The following is a 24,281-nucleotide window of genomic DNA, read 5'->3' as shown; positions in this document are numbered from 1 at the left end:
AGCTTGCTAAACCTTGAGAATCATTATATGTAATAAATAGAGAGCATATTAATAAGTTTGCTAACTGTTGTTGCATAGAAACCACTGGATGCTATTTATATTGAGGTACTATGGAAACAACAGTATCTGTTTTTAGTTTTTCCCTACTAGTAAAGCCAGTAATAATGTATATTTGCAATTCAGGTACTTGGTCTATACCAGGCTGATCAGATTCAACAATTTTAAGTTTTCTCCTTCTCCTTTTTAAGCTTTCAAAGCATTTTTAGAGGCTCTCTTCTGCCTACACGAAGTGATTTTTCCTGCAGTTTCCTTCCTGGGCACATGATATCACATTTGAGTGTATTAAACACACTCTTTTGGAAGGGTCTGGGTGAGGCAGAGGGAAGCTGGCATGCCAGCGTCCCAGTCTGAGGACAACTGGGTGACACATTAGTCACAGGGCAGCAAAGCAATGTCCTAACTGCCTTCTCCAGTCCAGTCAAAATAAGAAAAAGTACCTAGCACCTTGCAGGATGAAACCTTAATATAGAAGATAACAATTGCACCCAGGATGGTTGAGGCAGTCAACTGAAAAGAATCGTTTGACCTGGACATCTAAATCAGCCTGTCACACCGTGTGGTGCTGGAAATAGGACTGTGCATTTGGGCAACTTCTGTTCATCACTCTCCAAACATCCGCGACCTGAACGTTTCAGGTCAAAGAAATGAAAGACAAAGTAGTTCAGCATCAGAAAAACAAGTTCAAGAGGGTAGGGAAAAGATGCAGTGATCAGCAACTCCTGCTTCACACTGCAGTGGTTGTTCTTTGAGGATGCCGCTTAAACTTGGCAGAAAGAGCTTTTGTGAACAATCATTCCAAGTCAGGCAGATGTCCTGCATGGAGCAAAGGATGTCCAGCTCCCACATTTAGCTCAAATGGGCCCAAAGTACTACAGTGGTGTTATGCCCCCACTATTGCTGCTAAGAGCTTGCAAAAGTGCTGCAAATCAGTTAGCAATTAAAACCAAGCATGAGCAAAAAAAGAAAAAATAGTCCCAATAGTCATTTTCTTTATTTCTTCAATCATAGCAACACTGCGAGGCACTTAACTGTTAAAGCTGTTTTTCTGACTGGTCTTGAAAAATCATTTTACCCCCTGCTTGGTAGTTTAGGTATATGTATGGCTACTCTGCTGTCATACCAAAACAGAACCATGATTTTTCTGATAAACAAAAATATTTGGCAAAGCTGAGTTGTGTTTTTCTTTTTTGTGATTTAGCTGTATTCCTGAAATAGAAGGCTGTTCTTCTCCTTTAATACAAGAGAAACAAACCACAAAAATCACACCGCAGCTTTATTCTAGCTTAGCTATAGCGATTCCATACTGCTGCTATGTTTCCTTCATTTGTTTTAAAAATTTCCTTAAAAGAAACAACTTTCGATTGGATTTAAAGGAGCAAGCATCACAAAGCACATGTGGGTAAACCATCCCTTAACATGCTCTGCTGCCCCAGGACACGTGGCATGACAAATTTCAGCAAAGCGGTGTCATTACAGCAACCTCAAAATAAAATACCATAATCCGTAACACAAAACTCTTCCTCCTTTTTACAAGGCAAGCTGAAATCAATGTTTTCCCACTAGGCAGAGCTGTCTCACCTTTACTTTGTGCGTCCTTTCTGTCTCTATACATCCGTTATCTTTTGTTTTATAAACGGACCGTAAGTTTCAAAGACTAGAAATTTCATAGCTTTATTTTCGTAGTGGCTAACCCAGAAAAAAGAGCTCCTGGCTGCTGTAGTTAAAGTATGCACCACTTCTAACCAGTACATGAGCTGGAAAGCTCTGGCAACGTTCACCACCAGGCAGGACAGGGCAACTTCAAGGCAGCACAATACACCAGCCCACACAGGCACAGAAAACAGAATTTAGGCCCCAACGAAAGAAGCTTCCATCAGCCTGAATTACTTTACACTTCACATGAACAGGATCACGAAACCACACATCAGTTGATGCACAGTAAGGTACTATTACCCTACAGTTTTGGGGTCGTGTCTGTGCTTCGAGACTGAAAAGTATTAGAGGCCCCTTCCACTACGCCAAGTTGCCAAACACCATTCCCTATCAGATTGCAGTGCTAAACTTGGGCAAAATGGGTGCAGAACTTACTGTATGCTATTTTTGACTCTAGGACATTGCCAAGTTGAGCAGTACTAAGTAAGGCTGACAAATCAAACCAGACCTCTCCCCTCCAAAGACACTCTTCCCATAAAGCAAGAAAGTTTTTTGTATTCCCCAAACCTTGATTACATCCTTTTTTCCTCTAAAGTAAAAAAAAATCCTTGTTTGTTCTGCTTCCCTCTCCAGGGAAAATGTGATGGTAAAGCTACACAAATGTTCCAACCCGGTGAAGTTGCAATAATAATAAACTGGGAATTACGTCCTGCTTGAATGATGGCAGGCTTGGACGTTGCACGCAGCCTGCCTGCTCTCTCCGGAGATGCTATGCACAATAAAAGTGCAAGGCTTTGGAAGGGGCACAGGCAGCAGATTTCATTCCAGGCATCATGTTGTGTTAGAGAGGTAAGCCTAGTTGTTAGCATCCTCTTTCCTACAGGGTAAGCTTAATTAAAATGTAAAATGTCAAAAGCCAGTATGAAATATGATATCCCTGTGGGCACTCAGAGTGAATTAAGCCTATCAGCAAGTGAAGAGCAGGCAGCAACCCTCCATTTGGAGAAAAGATTACGACTATTAAGTAGAAAGCAAAGGGACTACAGTGTTTGCTGAGCCTTGTATTTGACTGCACTTGTCAGCCTTCACTAGCAATTGCACATGAGATGGACCAACCTCATTTCTCTGCGCTGTATGTGGAATATACGTCTGGCAGCTGTGCGTATTGTACTGCTCACAAATTCTCTTTGTTCTGTGATGATTTAGTTATGCAGTGCTTTGATTCCACATGACAAGCCAGTCTCAAGGATTTTGTTGTTTGAGATAGAAAATATCACTTACTGATATTGATTACTCGCACTGAAAATGAAGGGTGATTAATATAACGGCGTGGGGGCCGTGCAGCCCCAGTAAAGGAAAACACTTCTCACTTTGCGAGATCCAGTGAGACCCTTTATTGTACTTGCTGAAATTAAACAAGCCCCAGAGCCTCCATTCTTTGCCTGCCCTTTTTTTCCAGAAAGGACACGTGTACAGACCAATAGAAGTCCACAACACTAATGTATGGTTTGAAGAACTGTGCTTCTGCCCTCCAGACTGACAGCAAGAGCCTTTACTGGAAGTATCAAGCTCTAAAACCTGCAAGCTTTTAGCCCGATGTTTTAAACTGTCATATCAGAGCATAGCTTCTGCTTAGAGAATTACGGGTGTCTTAAGTTATTAGTACTTCTGAGCTGGTTTGAAAATCGTGCAGATCCTCATGGTCTCTAGGCTGCATGGAGCGTGAATATAGCTAAGGCAATGTCGAACCCTAATTGATGTTAACTTGCATTCCCATTGCAGGTGATGGATGCTCACAGAAAACAACCTTATTCCCTTTAGTGTTCTGCTGACCTTCTTCATCAAACACATGCAAAGACAGAAGTGGAAGATATGCCTTGCTTCAGAGCAGCATTTCAGTTTGCCCATCTGTCCAGAAAACTCGTATGTCTACAAGGTAGACTTTTCATCTTTACATTTTTTTTTTCATTATTTTCTTTTAAAGTAGAAAGATACCATACACATGGTAAGAAATGTAGAGGGATGGTGTAACACCTCCTCCCAGATTGCTCAGAACAGTGAATGACTCCTACATACCACTGGAGAAAAAGCACAGGTTAATCCTGGAGAATAATCCCAGTTCAGTCAATAGACTTACTTAAATGGATTAATTTAGCACATTATTTTTGTAAGTATACTACTTGATTCTTCTTTTATTTATAGCATTCCAGTTATTCCGATTATTTATGCCTGGGAGAAGGCCACCAAATCAAACAAGTGACATGGCTTGGTGGTAAGAGGATAATCAAGCCCTCTGCAACGTCCCATTTCTTCTTGCAAAATCCTAAAGGGAACGTGTAAGAGTCTCAAATAACACAGACAAATACCGTGATGAGTTGTGCACCGTGTCATTGAACTATTTAGTAAAGTCTTCACTGATAACCTGTGACATAACTCTAGTTTCCAAACAATACATTGTTAACTTCTGAATATATTACACAGAAAAATGAAAAACTGCTTTACATCTGCTTACTGGCATTCACCAGAACTGTGTTCAAATGTCTTTGTAGCCTGAACATAGCCAGAGTAATGCTTTCGTAATTGTTGTGATTTGGAGGGAAGCAGGCAAAGGAGAGACTCAACAACCTGTACCCGTACTTGAAAGTACAGAGGGAATTTCAAACACACAGCATGCAATTACCCAGATGTGACACTGAGACCTTCCCAACCATGTTTGTTTTCAGATATTGTACGATGAAAATCTAAGAAAAGGGCCTTCATCCAGATCCAGTTCACCTGGACTAGTGGCAATGTAATTTGTTCCGTGGTTGCCATGACACAACAGAGCAGTTAACACCTGAATTCTAATCACTGCCAACCTGAACTGAATTCACATTTCTAATATCCCATCAGCAATCCACAAGCACCTCTACAGAGAATAATTGATACTGCTTAACATTAAAAGAAAAAAAAAATATTCAAATTACTGTTTAGTACGGTCTAATTCTATGAGAAAAATATGTAAAGATAGCTACATCTGACATCCATTTTATTAATCAGACTATTTTTAGAAGATAAACCAGTCAAGAGAACAGCAGGAGTTTAATAAAGTATACATTAGGAGAACAATTATGGAGTAGTTGCAACAGACTGTTCCCTCTGATAGCGAGCGGTAGGAAACATTGGTTGGAATGCAATGCGGTATTAAAGTGAATAATAAATTTCACGGCAAGTTAGCCTCTAAGTTATATTCTGCAAAGCAGGTTTTGAAAAAAAGCCAGAGAATGCCTGATATATTTCAATAGCATATTTACCAGTGAGGGATCACAAAATCATCAATGGCTTTATACTCATATCTTCCTCCGATACAAAAAAAAAATAATATTTGTACTAAGCAGAGGGGGATACAGTCTGGATTTTATGTCTTAGTCAAGTGAAGCCAGTCAGACACCGAGCCTCTATATCCAGACTCCTGGCCTCCTGCGTGAGCCACTCCTATTCTATACACGTATGCTTCAAATGCCCCAGATGAAGGCATTTCAAGAGAATAAAAATATAAAAATATCATGCATTTTCTTTAATGGCAAGGTATATCATTACATACTGATGTCTGAAATATTATTTCTACATTATAGTTTATTTTTACCTTCCAAACTACTAATAGTCCTCACACCTGTAGAAATGCTGAATGGGAGATATCCTAGACCTTGTGTTCTAGAAAACACCCACGGAAAGCAAGATGCTTTCACCTTCCAACTTACCAGCCAGGCTCAGGTTGAAAGTTTTACTAAATTTGGTGTTAATCCAGAAGCCTCTAAAGATAATAGGTATCTTTTCATCAACATTAGCCGGTGCTGTCCCTATCAACTCAAGTCCTAACACTGGCACACAATGATGAAGAGATGAAACAAAAAGGTGCTGTTCAGGCTAGGACGTCTCACTTTATTCCCTTTTGTCTGTATATTTTTGGTAACTACTTGCTATAATTATTGAGGCTATTATTGAGGCTCATAAAAATAAATTTTATATAGTAACATGTTGACTGCTATGTTTTGTTTCAAAGTAACCTACAGGTACTGTATTTCCCCACTGCAATATTAGTCCATTGCAGTAATAAAGTTGTCACACGCAGTATGTGATAGACCATTTTGCATTGCTGTAATGGCCTTTTTTGTATTATAACAGTTTGCAACTTTGTCATCTTCATAAATGTGATCAATGGCAATAATAAAGTTGCTAGACAGCTTATTTTTTTTCCCCTGCAACCCCAAGAGTTGCCTTACTGTTGGTAGCTCTCCTTGATTCTTTTCTCCTACCTTTTCACTACTTGTTTGTTGAACTTCATGTAAACAAAAATCACACTGGTTTTCTGCAGCAAACCACCCAGCTAGTGCAGGCGCTGAGGGCTGCATCTCCCACGATTACAGCGTAACTTCTCATATGGTGCAAAGTAGCCGAGTTTCACTGGACTTCTGCCTGCAAAATACGTGGATATATTGCTCAAGATGAACTTCAGTGAGAATTAAATATATGCTTGTATTCCTTGCTGATCAGGTGTATAAGGTTTTCCTTAAACATTTATGCTTCAAACTTCCATGTGCTATGTTTGTCCTGTGCATGTTTACACATCGTGAAATATACGGCTTGGGAGTCTCGTGTCCCCCAGAGCCCTGTACAAACCAAAACACCCAGTGCAAACATAGTAGGCAGGCAAACAATGACAGATCCTCAGCAGCAGAAAACTCCCCCAAAAAGGAGCTGTGTCAATACATACTCACCAGGATGGGGACCACACAGCTAAATAAAGCCATCATAATTTCAGTATGCATAACTGGGCAGCTTGAGCCCTTCTGCCAGAGGAAGTGTCAGCAACCAGACAGTTTTGCAGACAGCTTGAAAAAGTAAGGTTTGGGCAGACAAATCCTTCTCAATTTGAAGCAAACAGCAAAATAGAATCTGAACATGTATGACTAATTAGGTTAATCAACACAGCTATTGCTAAACCTCAGGGCTCTTGAAGTTCAAAAAAAAAAAAAAGTATTGCAGACTCCAGCAATAATGTATTTTTAAAATAAGCTTAATACAGCATGGGGGGCGGTGGACAAATACATACAGCCTTGAGCATTACTTTATCTACCATTTTCTTAACGATTGACTATAAACTACATGGTTTGAGGGACTGGAAATGCAAAAACATTGCCACCGACACACAGGTTTCTAATCTACAAGGCTTCTGCACATGTGTTCTGCTTTGAGTAATGCCATTAATTTCAGCCAGCCCTTAGATAAAGCCAATCCACAAGCGCTTCAGGCCCCAGCTCTGTAAGAGTGCTGCCCCAGGGAGGAAATACTTGGCAGCGGTGTCATGCAGCATAACACGGCGAGCAGTTGGACCTCACAGCTCCATCGGCGTGCTGCGGCAGGCGGGTGGCCGGCTGTGCCCACCATTTCCAGGTACTGAGGTAGTGCCACGGACTGCTGCACTGCCAGGGCTATCTGCCTCGCCAGCCAGTTCACCCAAACCTCGGGATATATAACTTCTCAGCTGCGTGACCCTTGCTGATGAGGGAGCATGCATCTCCAGGCTGGTCGGCAATGAAAGCGGCGGTAGGAGCTCAGCATGTCAGCCTCCACCTTCCCAACGCAGCTTCAGCTGATCTATAGCCGCTATAAATCTCTCCTGCTCCTTTAGCTGTACAAAATTGCGTTTACTGTATCCTCACTGTGACCTCTTTTTCCCTGCTCCATTTTCCCTGCAAGGCATCGAAAGCTCAGCTGAAAGATGATCCTGCTCTCAAATGCAACCTATCTTCACTCCCCTTTTATTCATTTATTTTTAAATCCATGTTTCCTTTCTCTCCTCCCTCATTATTATACTTTCACAATGAATCCGGAACCAAACTATATTCACTCTACAAACCCAGCTCATCCTGATTAGTGAGACAGCTTCTCAGCACTAAGCACCAGAGTGCATCAGTAGAGAAAGGTAGTGGCTTCTTTGGGGAATGGCTATTATTAGAAAGGATTTGTTGCAGTTTCCATTATGACTCTGTGCTTTATATAGAGATGGCTGAAATGCAGCCCATGGGTTTAGCAAGATTTATGCACAGCTAGCTTTCCACAGGTTTCTTTGTGCCTCAACTCAACGCCCAGTCTTACCTCTCATTTTCTTCCAAATGGCACCACTGCCAAACAAATATTCTTAAACACACCGAGTTGTGCCCAGACTTGCCTCAAAACAAGTGAGTCTGTAAGACTCCACTCCAGCTCCCTTCAGAAAAGGGCTGAAGCTGGACATCATTAAACCACGCCAGTAACAAGAGATTAAACTGAAGTCCAGGATGATTTTCTTCTCCTCTGTGAAGAACCAACATGACACATTAGAAATAAGACTAGAAAACTTGCTGATAAATGAACACAAAGCAAGATGCATGCACATTGAAATTGCTGTTACAAAACCCTTAATAATTAGTAAGTTTTTGCAAGCTTAGGGTATACAATACCTCTCTCCAGAGCAGAAATAGGGGCTTTTCTGTTTTGATTAATTTTGAAACAAATTTACCAGTGTTCACGTGGAGATTTTGTAAGAGATTAGAAGATTTCAGAGTTGTAAAAGGACGGGTTGGTGCTTCACAGAAATAAAATTTGGCTTAAAAATCAAAATATATTAAAAAAAAAAAGCAACTAGACAAACATTCACCCAGCTGCTAAATCTGTTCTCCCAGAATTTACAGAAATTAAATTTTATTTGAAGCTGTGGATCCCGATAAATCCATGAAATTTGGAGAGATGACCAAATTGCAACAGAAAAATGAACATGACAGAAGAAGTCTCATGTTGGGAAAAAAAAAACAGAATAAAGCAAAAGGAAACTATGGCAGAAGGGAAAGTGGTGCAGTGACAGCGTGATGGATGAGCAAAAAAAAACCCTTGCAGTGATCGCTTTGATAATAAGAAATTTCTGAGTGCTGGGCACCAAGAGAAGGCAATGTTAATTTAAGACAGAGCATAACCTTGCAGAATGCAGGCTGACGGCAGTGACTTAAGTGACAGCTCTGCGGACTATGGCTGTCATTGTACTGACACCATGAAATATAGGTAACAGCAGAGCATCTTGATCTACGGTAGAGCTGCTAGGTGCTGTTTGGCTGAAATTAGACCCTGATAAGGAAAAAAAAAAAGCATGAGGTTCACACCTGGAGAAAGTCAACCGTTGCTGTTATTTTTATATTTTTTTAATGCAGCTGTAATTGGGATCGTGCTGCTCAAACATGTATCAATCATACAGAGCTGCATGAAGAAGAGATGACATGTTACAAGATGATCGAATTTAATTCATCTTGCACCTACTTATTTTTATTTATCCTGAAGACCTTTCCTGCCAGGAGGATTTCCAAAGCTGCATAGCTAGATTCAAATCAAAAGAAAAGTTTGTACGTAAGCTGTTGCCAGAGAGAGGGAAGATGATCTACAAAAGTAACCATAATAAACTGAGTTATTTGAAAGTGAAGGGGAGGGGAAGGAAGAAAAATCTGGCTTTGACACTTAAAAATTACTGGAATTGCAGTTTATCTTGTCAGGTAAAATAGACCTTAGTTTTAAGAGGGAGAGATGAGATACAAGGAGCAGAGGTGACATCTCCAAACTCACACAGAGCTTCTGTCACAGGCAGGATATCCACCACAACACTTTCTTGCAGAGCCATCATCTATTCTGCCTGACCTTACTTGCGTTCAGGATGCTATTCCCAATTTCTTCTCAGTTTCCATGTGCCAAGTCATTTTATCTGTGCTCCATTCTTACGCAGAAGAGAGTCTGCAATTATCTCCTAATTTATGTTTGGACAGCACAAACACCATCCCAGACTGTTCATTTTAACAGCAAACATCACGACTGTTCAAGTAATCTCTGCGATCCACAGGAAGCATGCAGTAAGTGTTCTCCTGTGTCACATCTAAACTGGACTTCGGTCTCAGTCATGCTTCTCGGCTCCAAGGCAGAACAAGCCTACATCTTTTTGCGGTGTGATGATGCCACGGCTGCAGGAGCTGTGGGCTTCACTAGAAGCCCCTGAGCCACGTATTGAGCAGATTCAATCTAACCCTTGGGACCCGTCAAAGTGAAACAAAAAGTCTTTGCAAGGAAAGGAAAGAGATAACAATGAAAGGCAATTAAAAGCAAATTTTAAGACCACAGCTGTCTGGGTACTTGATTCGTGAGGCCATTTTAACATCATGAAAAGCAAGACAAGAGTACTCAAGATTCCTAAAACCTTCACCCAGTCCTTTGCACAGACTCACAAGATGAAGTTTTAGCATCCTTGGAAAGTCTCTTGGCAGTGCCTTAGTAAAGTTTTCTGATGTCAACACATCTATGTGGACAGCTAGGAAAAATTTGCTGTTCATCCGTGAGCGAGGATAAGTGAGCACAACCGTTGCCTCACACAGCCCAGAGAAGCGGCTCCCAAAAGTACGTGTGCCAAAGAAAAAAGCACCGAGTCCCATTTTCTCAGCTAGGTATTGAAACTGGCTTCTCTTAATTCCAAAGCCAGATCTCATTACTGTTGGTAAGACCAGGAAGGAGGAGAATAGAGCTGAAGTACCTCCTTATACTACGCCACCATGACAGTACTTCTCTTTTGAAAAAAAAACTAATACCCAGGTTGAGTAATGATATACTGTTAACAGTGAACTGGCTGGTGTGAAGGCATTGAGTGATTTTCCCAAAGGGCTTATGCTCTGCTGTTTATCACCTCACCTCTACGCTATTACAATCAGGCAAGCATCAGAGGGGAATTCAGAGCACTTCCCCAGGTGCCACTGCAGTCCCAGGTGGCCTGGCTGCTGGTGTGTCTGCATGCAAAGTGAAATAAAAATAAATAGCTGAGCAAAAGAGAACATAGAAGAAGTGATCCAGTTCTCCAATCACTCACATCAAGGTTTTATACCAGTGAACTTGTGCAAATACTTCTAAGAAGAAAGTGAAAGGGATCACGGACAACTGAAAATAGAAAAATTAAGATTTTGGTCACTTATAAAGACAACTGCCTGGAGAAGCAGTTACTCACAGAGGCACAAAACACAAATCAAAATGAGCATGAATCAAGAGTGGAGAATTGCTTGCAGAAAGCAAGAAGATGAACAGTAAGCAGCTCTGGAGAGATTCAATTCGTCATGTCCCCAGCCCCATAAGAGAGAGTGACTGATAGACATGGAAACATCTACATTATCTGCATGTCTCATCCTAGCTGTTGAGGAATCCAACACTATCCCATTTTACATCAAAATGAGCATAAGAAGAGGTTTGATTGTTAAAGGATGGAGTTATCCATGAAAATCATCTGACTAGAAAACTACCCAAACAGCTACACCTCTGACACCAAAATCTAAATTTAATCAAGTGCTTTTTCTCATTCTTCAAGTTCTGGCCCACAAAAAAATGTAGTTTAACTGTACAAGCTGCCAGTCCATGATCACAGGTCGTGTTATATTTTTTTAAAGAACCTGCTCTTTAATATAACAAAGTCACTAATCTCACTAATACTTAAAATCAACGTAAAATTGCTAATTAACTTGTTTTTACCTTATCAAACATTTTGTTATAAAGATATTTCATTAGCCATGATAATGCTTTTTCCGAGCAGCTGTAAAGCAGAAGAAAGGAAGACATTGCATTTGACCCACACAGCGATAGTGAAGATGAAAGAGGAGATTTTTTTAATATATATATATAAATAATAAGACTACAAATATGTGAGCAAATTGACAGGATAATCGGAAAACTATAATTTAGAAAAGAGCTACAGATTTCACACTTGTCATTTAAGAGAGAGAGAATTACAGAGCAAAGGAGCCCCAGTGCTGTGAGGAGTGCATATTAAATCTCAAGTTCATCCTTGTTTTATATGTAGTAAAACATATATGAAAAATGAAAACTCCTGAGGATTTGTTGATGCAACAAATGCTTTGATGACATTTTGGAAAACGGACTACTTACCTCAAAACATTTACATTATAACACATGCATTTACTATCTACATGTCTGTTTGAAAATGTCCTCTAAGCCCCCAAGAGAAAGTAAATGGAGTTTCTCTAAGACTTAAGCACTCTTAATAAAAGAAATTCTGCTGCGCAATGGGCAGGACCACAAATATCTATAATTAGCATGCTTCACTGCAATAATTAAACACTTGAATTTTCATTTCACATAGCCTAAACTGCTTCCACATTATATTACAGATGCACCTCAGGAATAGAGCTGCTGGGAAAACAGTTCTGCTTGATGAAAAAGTAAATGTTATAAACTGCATTATTTCTCCCCAAAGTGGATTAAAAATAAAGACTTTTTTTCCCTTTTTTTTGAAGAGGGGATTCTGGGCTAAGAGAGATAACACCCACTATAAAAGAGATCAATATACATGGGCTAATGTTTTCATTTATTCTGCTTTAGATATCACAAGCACCAAATGGGACATTGCCAAGACACTCAAGATAAATTAAAGATGTTAGCAACGTTTATGTGAATCCTACTCAGTGAGGACACTGGATGGGATATTTTGCATGGAGTTTAGAATACTTCCGTCTAAGACATCATGAATTAGGTGGCCTTTCAAATATCCCAGAAAGATGCAATTATTTTTCAAAATCTGTTTTATTTCTTTCAGCCATCCATTTTAAAGATAATAGGAAATCATAAAGAAAAATGCACTGATAGCCAGGTTTAAGCATTTGTTCTGCACAAGTCTGCCTCCTAACCCACTTTCATATTCCAAAATTTATTAAAAACAACAAGGACAACACAAATCACAAATCTTGCCTTACCCAGATCTCTAAGTAAAAGGACTGGAGACTGTAAGTGAAGGTGGGGGGAATTCTGTTCTCGTACTGGTACTCCAGATGCAGCACTATCGTCATACACATCATATAGACTTACAACTAAAGCAAGCTAAGTTGGTATTTTTCTACTAAACTATAGAAGGTGCTAAATTAAGAGCAGAGTGTTTATTCTCTCTTTGCTTCAGCAACATTTCCCCCCACAGGCCATAGATTTAAGAAATGGCAAACAAGCCTTGCAACGCTTACTGATAGCACATCTGAAGATGGAGAACGATGCTATTGAAGCTGAAATGATAATTGACAAAACCACCAGGTGAATTATAAGGGAAATCAATATAAAATCAAACACTTGGAGTTGGCTGCAATTTTTGATTGTGATATCTAATTAGGTAATGTTAGCAGGTCAGGTGAAGTTTACCAAGTTGTTGGGCTTGGTATGTACATAAACAGAGGTGACTTGATTAAAGGGCTACTTTCATATATAGAAAACAAACAAAGGGGTGGGACTGACAGCAATCGTGAGTGTTTCACTTAGGAAGGTTCCCCACACCCAGAAAAAAAAAAAGGCAAAAATAATCCTTTGTTTTACATTCCTTTCCAGGCTTTTATTAGTTCTCCCAAATATTTGCTGTTTTTTCCTGCTGCTGGGCTATCTATCTCCAGATAAGCCTTTATTTGGAAAATTTACTTTTACACAGCTGGTTAGGGTTGTGGTTAGTGCCTGAGGTGCAGGGTGAGAAGCTCTAACGGGGGCCACCCTTCTGAGAGCTGCCTCAGGTAGCAGTACGGTCTGTTGGGGATGCCACTGCCCTTCTCACTTTCCCCAAATCCCATTTCACCCAAAAGGACCTTAACCATTTATTTTAAGCACGTGTACTAGTTTTAATTAGCAAGGAGGAGGACAGCAAAGAACGCATAAAGAGTCTACACAATACCTCTAAATTACCAAACCTGGCTGTTAGCTCTGGAAAGAACAAAGTAACCCCCAAACTCATGAGGAATCAGGGGCAGAATAGTTATCGAGGTGTTACAGTGTTATAACAAAAGAAAGGTGTGAGGGTGTGAGTGTGTTTTCTATACCAGTGGATTAAGAAAGCTTTAGCCCACATGTTTTCAAAGACAGACCTTCGGGAGAATTCTCTGTAGACCTGAGCAATGTGAACATGACTTTCCTTTATTTAGGGGATGCGACCATAAAGGTGTCAGGTTGCCACAAAATAGCTTTAATCCAATTCCTAAAGATAACAGCATCTGTGGAAGAAGGTTTTAAGTCATCTGTGTAAGACCCTGAGACGCCTTCCTCCAGGCACCAGCTACAAATGCAACCTGAAGGCAGCGCGACCATCGCTTAACGCTGTCAGCTGATGTTTGCTGCTTTTTTATCTGCCTGCCAGCCCGTGTAATTTTATTGATGCTGAGTCCGTGTTCACACTGGAAAGTGAGAGGGAGAAGGGAGAGGTATTTGGCTGGCAATACACAACAGGACACGCTTCTGTGTGACATTTAAAGAAGCGGTAACTCTGCCTGGTGGCACCTGCCTGGCTGTAGCTCAGTGCTTGACATAGCACAAGAACAAGTCAGAGGTGGTGAAACCCCCAGATCTGAAGCTCCAGCCATCCTCCAACAACCTGCTGCCTGTGTCCATAGCTCTATTTTAACATCCTTTGTACTGGGAGACCGGGGCAGTAACTCACAGGTTTTAAAGGATATAGCCGATTTATTCCATTCTTCCTCTTGTTGCTTGTTTGTGCTGCTCTGAATATCTAACGAAACATCCTCAGGTTAACCCCAGATCTGCACAGTCAGTAATTACTCCAGATGTCACATTCTGGCTGGCTGAAAATTTCTTTTAGTGATCACCGCCTGCAAGTTTGCCAAAGAAAGAGGGCTTTTTGACAGCAGCATGCCTTGAAATCCAATTTTGCCGTTCAGTCACTAAAGTAGATTGCATGGGAATAAAAATGAAGCTACCAGCTGTAAAACTGGAGATTCATAAAAATTACTCTAAAAAAAAATAACAAATTTAGTTGATCTAGTTTTCTTTGATCAAATTGAATAGTAGAATTATGACCCTGACAGAAATCAAAGAAATCTTCATCTTTACTTTAGGTACTGTACTACACAGTCTCTTCCACAGCTACCTAATTCTGCCAGCTGGCATTGAAGGAGTACACTTCATTCACACTAACCAGATAAAATAAATCAGATTTCATTTTCAGTATTCAGACAAATCCCTACACTAAAAGCTACTCTGAGGTTGCTTGGAAAATGTTAAGTCTGAGCCTGAAGGAAAAGTACAGTAAAAAAAATCCCCAAATTTTCATCTTGAGTTATGCATTTTAAAACAGAAAAAAAAGTTAAAATAATTTTTAAAAGCACTATAAAATAAATTAAGGTCCTTAACCTATAAACAGACTAGATTATAATAATTTGTTTAAAAGATTGGCCTATTAATGATTTACCCAGCTTAGATAAATACCAATCAGCTATAATCTAGACAGATACTGACACATATAGTTGATTACCTGGACAGCAAGACTGATGTAACTCATGCAGCTACCCATTTGCGGCTCTGTAATCATTTTCTACAGCACAACAAGAAAATCCAAACTGCTGTGCCCTTGACTGAATACGTGCCATCTATGCACCCATATGCCAGTAACCACCTTGACAGAGTCCTCGTAGCAGCTGTCAAGGAGCCCAAGAATTCTGGTGAATTATCCCCTGCCTGCAGTTCAGACCTCAAAAACACATCGTGTGGGCCTCCACGTATCCTCAGGGCCTTTCCAGTTGCTGTGGTCAGTGTTTTGCCATCTGTCACCAGACAAGGTCTCTCTGTATAGCTCAGTGGGCACGTTGCGGTACATCAGCTGTCAGTAGATCAGCCTGTGATGGCTCTTCCTGCTCTTGCACCAGCATTCATCCACCCTGATTTATACATGGGACTGCACCTGCCACTAGTGAGAAAAGGGCTTCAAGGCTGATATTTCCCCCATCTTGCAAGAGGTGCGATTATGTCCCATGAAATGGCTTCTTTTTTCCCAGCTGGCCATCACAGTGTCCTCCTTTCCTGAAGAGGAAGGCTCCTGAATTTCAAGACACACAGGCCTCCGTATAACTGATTACCTAAGAGGACTGTAAGTATTTTTGTCTCACATAAAGACATCCAGCTGAAATTCTCCATTTTACCTGAAGTAAGAGAATTATAGTTCTTCCTAATGCTTGCTTTACTGCTACACATTTTTAATCGTGCTGTGCCAAGCATGGTACTACTTCCACGTACTAAAAAAATCTTTAGTTCAAAAACTGCTCCCATTCAACTTAAAGTTTGATGCAACTGTACACCAGATCCACTAACTGGTACACTGTTGGTGTAAAACTTTTTCTATCTAGCAACCCCGTCAAAATCGATCGCTACACACCTCACCACCAAGTGAAAAATATTTGTGGTGAATATTCTGGATGCAGCGCGGCAGGGGCTGATGTTCATTGCAGTGTGATGGTCCCCAGACCTGCGCAAATGTGGCTCTGGTGCTCCACCAAGCAGCAAGCCCGTGGAACAGGCTGGGCCCATGAAGGTTTCTTATAGACAAGGCAGAGCCCGTGCGTCTCTGCTGCTCTCCTGAGAAACATCGACAAGTGGCTGTCACAACTGGGTTTTTAATTGAATTTCTTTCCCTACTTATCATCTTCGGATGGAAATATATAGATTAATTTCCTGTGTTTATTGCACAGCTGTGAATAACCGCATGGGAACACATACTGAGGTGATAGGAAAACTCCAAGCACAGGATAATACCCGAAACAGTAACACCTCCGTGGCAGAATAATCTCAGCCTTCCTCCCTCTCCTACCCACGATTTTGCTAGAAGAATGCTATTATGTATTGTTTCCTTTGGAAAGGTGATGGGCTGAGAAGACTAACAGGAACATAAACTCTCCATATTCCCAGAATGAACCAATTATTGGAAGATAAAAAGAAAAAGCTGCAGGTGATGGGCCCACACATCACCTGCACAACAGAAATAACAGCACTGCTCCTCTACCCGGCTTAGTATTAAGAGGATAAACACACTGAAAACCTCGTGAGTATCAAACATTGTAAGGGAAACCTTACAGATGCCCATGCCCGCCAACCAGCTGGCTATTATTGATGGATTTCAGGTACAGAGCTGGGCTTTCGGCACTGGCTATACCTGTGAAAAACTACCATGGTATTCTGCTCCAGACTAGCCAATCTTGCTGCTTTCTTTACTCCCTCCAAAACACCACTTCTGGGACATGAATTTAAAAAATACCATCCTCAAAGCTTCATTTTCATTCATCAGTCCTCAGGTGTCTATATATATGTTACAGGGGGGAGTAACAAGAGCTGCTTATTTTTGCATTCAATTCAATCAATTTGTTTTGGAAAGACAGTTTTTAATCATTCCCAAGTTGAGAGCTTGCAATGCAACATTTCAGGCTGGTTTCATGACTAACTATGGCAGATTTATAAGGGAGATACCGACAAGATCTTAAGTATAGAATCATTAATGTATTGCTACAGTAACCCCAGAAACATTCGATGATTTTTATTGGAACATACATATTTCTTCAAGACGGTTCATGACATCTTACCAGATTTGCTTCTGTAAAGAAAGTTTTCATATTATAACTAAGCCGTTTTACTGTTGCTGTGGTAACTACAGTACCAGTTAAAAAAGGTAACCTCAGAACAAATGCAATTGCTATGTAAAACTCATAGCCAAGTTTTCTTCGTTATCTAAACAAGGAAAGAGCAGTGCTAGAAGTAGATATGAATTAAAATTCAACAGCAATGGCAGTTGGAAATCTGAAACTAAAGATCAGCTTTTCAGTTCAGTGTCCAGCACCACCTGCTTGCCTTCCACTTCATTTGTAGTGGACTGGTGTGACCAGCTGCTATTTGTGTTTTGGAAATCACCACCTCTTTTTTGATGCTCAGAATCACTTCTTTTCAACCCAAGAATTTCACAGTCACAAACCATCAGAGTAGGGATGTATCAGAGCTGAATGCTTTTTGATACTATTTTGTTTAGGGAAATTATATTCACTGCAGATTAATATTCTGCGGCTCATTTTCAATTAAAAGTACTCTGCACTTATTTTACGTTTCATTCCCAAATCTAAACATAGGACAAAATAGTGTGCATAAAATCCTGGCTTCATCAGAGTGGAGGTTTATTTGATCACCTTCAGTGCAGCCAATGCTCACCTTCCAGACCCGCCATATTAAAAGAAATACCTGGAAAGCACAGAACTCATGTGAGTTTATCCCAAATGTAGTAGTAAGTTAGACTTTATGCAGGAGCAGAAATTTTGTACCATTCTATTCCAAAATATGACTGCAGTTTAGCACATTGCCTATTACAGGTGGATAATATGTTAAGACCTGCACCATACGCTCAAGAACAATAATTTCTGAAATTCTCAAGTCAGATCCGTGCAGGTCTGGAAGCATTTCATAAGCATGCCTGTTCTTTGCAAAATTGATACTGTTTCATTAAGTCTGAGGAAGGAAGGCTGTTGAATAGCAGCACCCTCCGGAACCAACGTCATCTCCTTTAATCAAGGAAAATAACATTCATAAATCATTTGGTATTTTAACTTATTCAACAATGATGGTTACAGTCAACGCATGTTATTTTATGGTCTCCATTGCATCTCATATGCAAATGGATTTTTCTTATAGCATATAACAATAAATATTGCATGCAGAGATATTGGATTGCTTCCACTTCCTTGAACTGAGTTGTTGCACATAGTTATACACTAATATCTGCACGACAAAGCCCTCAGGGTAAATAGCATTATCTGTAAAATTCAGCCTCAGTTGAGGAAAGAACAGAGTTACAACTGCACTTAGCAAGGGCCAATAACTACGCACAACACTTACACTTCAAAAATAGGACTTGATGTTAGAAAAATTTAGAATGCCAATTCTGTAGAGATGCAACTACAGAATTCCACAGGAAAGATGACTTGAAGTTCAAGTTGTTTGAAATCTGTTCTTTCCACTTTTGGCAGCATCATTTCAGGCAGGTCCACTGCCCTATTTGTACTTTCTCAGTTACAAAATGGACAGGATACCTGGAAATCCAGAGAAAACCCGGTCCTCCATTCCTTCAAGATTATTGTCACACCAAAGTATTGTTCAAATGATTATAGGGACTTTGAATTCACTTGTAGAAAGCTATAGCAGAGTGAAAATCCTTTTCTCAGCCTACTGAAACTCTATTATTTTCCATTCAGTTCTGTGGGACACCCTCCAGAAGGATTTGCCCACATGCACAGTAATGACACATTGGTAATTTCACAGCCACTGAAATAATCCATGAGTCTCTGGGAATGAGACCTCAGAAAGGTCACGGACTCCCTCATTATCTTTCTGCTTTCTTTTGTTTCCCTGCTCTGCCCTTTTTCATCCTGTGAAAACGCTTCTGAATGCTAATGCCACAGTCCTTGGCATCCTCTTCACCAGTCGTGTCAGCATAATTAATTAAGAAGGTAGAACAAACACCATTTCACACAGGTCAGGTAAACCCATTTTGACACCAAAGGAAGAGCAGACACAGGAGGACGATGCAAAGTACCTAACAGGAAACAGTGAAGAACAACAACAACAACAACAACAAAATCTAGAAGTAATGGGATGAAACAGAAATGCAGCCTGCCTATCCCTGGAAGTGTATTATACCAGGGAGTCACCTCCCGGGAAGGATGCTGGAAACCAGACCGGAGGTTTGAGGCTCTCCATAGACAGAGTTAGACTCTGCCTTTAGGCACAATGTGAGCACAGAACAGTTTATGAAAGCCTTTATGGCTCGTTTTCCTCTTTCCTTTTGTCTTGCAGGCTGGCAGCAAGATTGGCACTGAAGTGTTTTCCTATTGATCTGACCACTCTTAGCCCTTCCCACTGCCTGCGAGCCCTTTCCAGGGACTCAGTTAACTAGAACAAATGCATTTATGTCTTTCTATTCATCCTTTTACACACACATGTTGCAAAAAGGTCATTAGAGATAATTCAGCCTTTAATACCACAGAGAGTACTTCTGTGTCTTCAGTGAACAAGTCGTTCTTCTCTTGCACAGCCTCACACGTGCTACCCCCAAGGAACAGAAGCAAAATGCTATCGCTGCTTACAAGATGTTAGTCGTGCCGAGGTGCCAGGATTCCTCCTCAGTTAACACAGGTGCCTATGAGAGCCGCCGCAGACGTATTTTGGGCTTAGAAACACAAGGAAACATCCCATATGTCAGACTTCCCCCTTGCAGTCAGAGGGTTGCCCGGATGGGAGGTTTCAGAGCAATATTCTGGTGGAAAAAAATCCTGCAGCGTCTATTCAGCCAACACCTTTAGCTCGATCCTTACTGCACAGTCGGCGTGAATAAGCTTAATTAAAGCAGCTCTCCCTTGGGACCCCACACCTTGCTCGATCTGGCTGTCAGACAGGCAGCCGCTGGCGCCAAGAGCAAGACAGCTCGCGAGGAAAACCACTCACTGCTCCAGTCTGCTTCACACTGGTGAAGTCATTTACATTTGAGCCCTACTGACTTAAAATGCTTTTAATTTGGCAGCGCTACAGGTGCTACTTGCCTCAGTGTATTAGCCCAAAGCTCAGGGTGCCACAGGATAACCGTTTGAGTGGAGAGTTATAAGCAACACACGTTTTTTCCCTTCCTTTTTTGGCATAAGATGAAGTTTGGTGGAGGAATGTTAATTTCTGGATCTCTCACCTGACTGATCAAATCTATTATTTTTAAATTTCTATTTAAACTGAACAACTTCAAGTGTCAAAACATTGCTTAGTGGTATTAATATACTGATTCTTATGTCCCCTGACACACGAAGAACACGACTCCATTGACTGAGTGGAGAAGTGCTCCGTTTCCGATTATTTTAAATGTCAGAACGGTCAAAACACTACATCTGATCCCACAGCAAGGAAGGATGTGCGACCAGATTGTTCCCATCCCATGCATTAGAAACAGATTGTACGAATGTAGGGGAGGGGAATAATGACTTTTGATCCCATGCAGTTGAAGGAAAACATCTGAAACGTGAAAGCCTGAAGAGACAGCTCAGAATTTTGCTGTCATTTGTTTGCTGTCAGTCTTTAACTGACTGAACTCTGAGCAGGAAACCTTCAGGAGAAATAAACTGAGACTGAAATAAAAATGGACAAACTCCTACCCTAACTAAGTTATGGTAAGCAGGGGGATGACCTGGGAGAAAGGAAGACTCAGGCATCACAGATAGGCAGAAATGTCAGAGAGGGAAGAGAGGTGAGTAATTACAGACAGATGAACACCACAGAGTTATCACTGGTGAAACCCAGCTGCTTCAAACAGCAGGTGGGTTGTAGGTACCAAAACCCCATCTAGCTATTGATGTGCTGAGCTTGAGCATCCAGCAGAGCGTTTAATTTCAATTTGCCGGGTCAGCTCTGAGCACGTCTCGTAGCCCTCCCTTGAAAATCTGTTGGGATGCTCCAAGACGCAGAGAACTTGCGGAGCACCCAGTGTGCAGACAGCGCAGGGCTGTGTTGGGCTGCAGGAATGCGAGAGATTTCCATCAGCAGTTACCTTCCGTGCCATTTTTAATACCTCTGTTGTAGAGGTCCACACCTCTAGCACAGCTTTTCAGCAGGCTCCGTGGGAATTTATTTCTTCTCCTCAAAAAACTGCTTTTCAGTTTCAAACAAAAATAGGTTTGTCAACTGGATGGATTTGATAGTTAGATAAATGTGTTTTATCAACGGAATGGATTAGGCTGTTTGCATTTTGTCACCGCAATCTCAATCCATCCTGCCAATAAAACATATTTCATCAAAGCTTTAGGCCACCATGCTAACAGAATGTGTTTTGTCAACAGCCTAAATCCATCCTGTCAACAAAATCCATTCCGAGGGAAAATAACTCAATCTCTTCTGTCAACATCAGGAGCAAAAACTTGGTTGTTAGTATATGAAAAACAAAAACAAACCCACAGTTAACCATCCATATTTTCAGGTCAGAATGAGAAAAACACTAAAGTATCCATCAGCTTAGCATATGTAAATGAAAACAATGGGGAAAATTAAGTAATGCATAAGCATTTCCTGCTGCGATTGGGATGGGAACAAGCTATGGAGGTGTCCAAGCCTGATGCTGCCACCACCCAGACCTCAGAACTGAACATCTAGATCCCAGATGTGTTGCTTAATGAACATGCATTTATTAAGAAAACTCAAAGGCTTAGTACACAAATTAGAAAAGTTCATAGAAGAGAGCCAGAAAGCTGATTTCTCTCGCTGACAGAAAGCCACAGTGGCAGAAATATAAATAACACAGTCTTGGGGGCTTCATCCTGTCCTCTCTGCTTTAATTAGGACTCACAAATTAAGTGGACCGATCCAGCTGTTATAGTCAGCCATTATTCCTTATCTGTGCCTCTGTTTGCTGTGGCTTTCTACAGTCATTTTAAGGCACAGAGTAGATTTTGTATACAATGATAACATCAGGTCAATGAAAGAGCCTTTCATAAGAAGCTGCAGCATAGCAGGGGGCCTTCTAAGATCATAGGCACGTAAATAGAAATGAATATGCTGAGTTTGAAAGGACGTGATGGTAGATGGCAATCATGTTTGTATGCACACGTACACACATTTAAGTAATAGCTATAACTTTGTACAGAAGCAATTACAGGATGAAACCATTCCTGTGCTCCCTGGAGAGCAAATTCATACAGCGAGCTCCTCCTTTCCCTCCCCTTTTCAACTCTCAATAATATAAGATTCACTTCCAAAATTTATTAAAATAGTCTCAAAGAGCAATTGCAGATATTAAAGCCTGATAGCTCCAACTCCTTTCCTTGTAAAAGAGGTCCGTCTCCCTGCTCATTAGTGCTCTCAAAAGTGCATTCTGAATATTAGCAGTAGCTTTCATTCCAACCCCTCAGTCAATACGGATTGATTGTTATCATATAATAAAAGTCAGACAGGTTTTAAAAAAGGGTTTGGTGCCTTTGGGTGCCTACCTCGAGGTGCTGTAAGAGAGCCTGATTTTCCTAAAGCACAAGCCATACACCTGCTTTCAGAAAAGAGTCTTTGTCAATAATCTTAAGGTGTCCAAAATCAACTGCCTTTTAAAAAGTGACGTTCACTTTCTCTTCTTTGGAATAAGGCCCTGCTCTGCATTATATGCACATAATGTAAAGGATGTAGCATGGTCATGGGTGCTTGAACATATAATGTCAGGGTTGGGCTCTTTGACAGGATAGATTATTCTTAGATACATCAGAAACTGTATCCTGGATGCAAAATGGCTATTGTTTTTTTCATGACTTTTAATACGTGATTTTTTCCTCTTTTCAAGCCCCTGCTCCTGAAGTAATTTTAAAAGAGAATGAAAATCTGAAGCTTATTTAAGAATGAGATGTTTGTTTCTCTCCATAATCAGCCATTGTGGACCCTTAAGCCTTAAACATCAAAAGGCAAAAGAGCTTAACAAAATGTTACTTGGTTAAACAGTCACATGACTTAAAACAACTGCTTTATTTTGTAATCCTTGGAGTTGGTATCACTAGAATAGCCTCAAGCAGGGGGAGGTGAGAGACAAGATGGAAGACATTTAATAATCAAAAGCAGATAAAATCTAACAAATCAACTCTTCTCCAATAACTAAAATGAATACACAAATATGTAATCCTGGGGCCATTACAAAGCAAGCTTCATTTGATATCTTAGCCTATCCCAACTCTTGATATGAGCACAAATAAAAAGAAAAAACTCGTGTTGTGAAAGAGACCTCTGAGTAGTTGGTACTCTATTAAAAATTCATCTTGAGCAACAAGACATCAAATAGATCACTGCCTGCTAACGAAAGTCCTGCATCATTAAATTAATTCAATTTCTCCAGTTGCTCACTTCAGCATTTCTCTACTTCAGGTGAAAATCTTGCATATTTTAAAATTGGCGTCACCCTCCTTTTAAAAGAAGCCTTACCTTCCTCCAGATGGTCTACGCTAATTATCAGCCTTTTGTGCTGCTCTATTTTGGACTGTATTGTGAAGCGAAAGGATTCATTTTAATCACACGAAACAGAGTAATAAAATCATCTCCATGGGGAATGCTGCAATGTTTTTTTTTCCACCTACAGAATAGTCTTAAGTGTTTAATGATTTATTGATGTAGTTGCTTTGGCTTTATGAGCTTTCTAATTCTGTTTAATATGCATGCTGTCTTCCAGACCCTTGATTACACCACTCGCCTTGATCATTTACAACTTCAGATCAGCTTAGCAGGCTCTTCCCAAGTTCTGTTTCATAACACTTGGCAAATAAATATAAACAACAGCAGTAGGTATTTATTTTTCCTATTAATAGAGGTTCTTGTATCATGACCCCTGGAAATGGGATGCTGTGCCCTCATCAATAACAGGACAGAGTCCTTTGGGACAGGGATCATCTATTACATACCTGTGCAGAAATTCACACCACTGCAGAAATCTTGTGCTCATCTCATGAGGATAAACGTCTTCTCTGAATGCCAAATCCTTGTCTGGGTCGTACAAGCACTAATCCATTGACAGTTTTGCAGAATGACTTCTGCTCTCTCATTAAATTCTTCTATATGTAGATTCAGTCATCGCCTGTAAATTGATAACAGGGGATATTCAGACCAAACAGCTTTGGAAACATCAGTGCTGACCCGGCAACCAGGAAAACAAAGGTTATTTAGTGCAGTCAAAGCTA

At 40.5% G+C, this 24,281-nt stretch overlaps 1 long non-coding RNA gene across 1 annotated transcript in view; it reads right to left on the bottom strand.

Moving 5' to 3' along the window:
• Positions 1-24,281, bottom strand: part of LOC106046254 (uncharacterized) — a 237,577-nt gene that overhangs the window by 63,286 nt on the left and 150,010 nt on the right. The window contains exon 45 of the long non-coding RNA XR_010826660.1: positions 24,006-24,178. This is a non-coding gene — a long non-coding RNA (uncharacterized lncRNA). The remainder of the gene's footprint in view (positions 1-24,005; positions 24,179-24,281) is intronic.

This window comes from Anser cygnoides, chromosome 26 (assembly GCF_040182565.1).
Source record: "Anser cygnoides isolate HZ-2024a breed goose chromosome 26, Taihu_goose_T2T_genome, whole genome shotgun sequence".
NCBI lineage: Eukaryota > Metazoa > Chordata > Aves > Anseriformes > Anatidae > Anser > Anser cygnoides.
This window is presented reverse-complemented; position numbering and strand designations above follow the sequence as displayed.